This window comes from Penaeus monodon, chromosome 27 (assembly GCF_015228065.2).
Source record: "Penaeus monodon isolate SGIC_2016 chromosome 27, NSTDA_Pmon_1, whole genome shotgun sequence".
In the NCBI taxonomy this organism is placed as follows: domain Eukaryota; kingdom Metazoa; phylum Arthropoda; class Malacostraca; order Decapoda; family Penaeidae; genus Penaeus; species Penaeus monodon.
The window spans coordinates 36,096,122-36,096,519 of record NC_051412.1 but is presented as its reverse complement, the minus strand read 5'-3'; positions in this window follow the sequence as shown (position 1 = coordinate 36,096,519).

Below are 398 nucleotides of genomic sequence, written 5' to 3'. Positions count from 1 at the left end.
GACATGTCTTTCCATCAACTTTTGTCTCTGCATCTCTCTCTCGTCATTTTTTGTCTCGGCTTCCTTCCCTGTTCCCCGCTTCCTATGCCGGGCCTGATCAGTATCTCGATATATGAGCCGTTCTTCTTCTCAATCTCCAATTTCTATCAGCCGCATCTCATTCCCCTCGTTTTTCTCCCACTGTCTCCCCTCCTCCCCCACCCGCGTGTGTAACCCATAAGGTGGTTTTCTTACTCGGCGGTTTAATGAATGAATTAACGTTACGTAGCCGCATGGCAGCCAACTAACCAAGCAAAGCGTGATTAGGTCGGCAAATTTTGGCTGACTGAGAGAAAAAGAAAAGGAAATAAGGTCGGGAGGTAGGGGGCAAGATTACCCATGGGGGAGCCTGAGCGTTT